Below are 1,111 nucleotides of genomic sequence, written 5' to 3' on the forward strand. Positions count from 1 at the left end.
TTATTATTATATTATATTATATTATGTATATAAAATTAGCCTTTTTAAATATAATTATTATATTTTATATATTATAAGTATATTTTGTTATAAATTAGTCCTAATCTCTCTCTCTCTCTCTCTCTCTCTCTCTCTCTCTCTCTCTCTCTCTCATTCTCACTCTCTTCTTCACTTTTACATATTTTTAAAATTTTTGTAATTAAACAGTTGTGAGCATAGATTCAATACATTTTTATATTTTATACGCTTTCACTGTGTATTGAAATCCGATAATAAAACTTTATTATAAACTGGCTTTACTGTAAACTGGTTTTAAATATCAAGTTTTTGGTTCATTAACAAAATTTTTTTTTATTTAAATCATAACCTACCGCTAGTGAAAATGTGTAATAGTATTATATCAAGAATCAGCATATGACTTAACCGATATAGATTTCTGATTATGTGTTACATGAAGCTGTACAGGTCGAGACCAGTTTTGTTTAAGATAGGAGGACAAATATTATGATTTAATTAAGGTCATGGTGAAGAATGTCGTAATAATTTGAAAGTATTATATATATATATAAGATTTCAAAACATTTCTTGTTTCAATATGATATAGTTTGACGCGAATATGTGTGTGTGTGTGTGTGTGTGTGTGTGTGTTGTGTTGTGTGAATATACTATACGTATTGCATGTCAAGAGAATGAGGTTTTGACATAAATGACGCATAATTAAATGTATGACGCATAAATGCGTAACATAACATGCGATATAATAGTTAATAGTTAATATTTCAACGGTTTAATTGAGATAGATTGAAAGTTGAGTTAATTTCAAAATTTTACTTTATATTGACACCTATATAAATTACTTATAACATTTTTTGGAGCTTCGCACATTTTGCAATCATACATACATTGTGCGGTGAGTGTTATTTAAAGAAAATCGATTGGCGCGCATGTATAAATATATATTACTTTTGATTCTTAATGAAAAAAAAAATTTATTATTAAGAACAAATGAAATAAAAATACTAATATTTTTTAAAATAAAAATTAATTTAAGAGTTATTTTATTGTATAAAACACACACACACACACACACACATTTATATACTATTTTCAA

Source organism: Trachymyrmex septentrionalis, unplaced genomic scaffold (genome assembly GCF_001594115.1).
Source record: "Trachymyrmex septentrionalis isolate Tsep2-gDNA-1 unplaced genomic scaffold, Tsep1.0 scaffold19, whole genome shotgun sequence".
In the NCBI taxonomy this organism is placed as follows: domain Eukaryota; kingdom Metazoa; phylum Arthropoda; class Insecta; order Hymenoptera; family Formicidae; genus Trachymyrmex; species Trachymyrmex septentrionalis.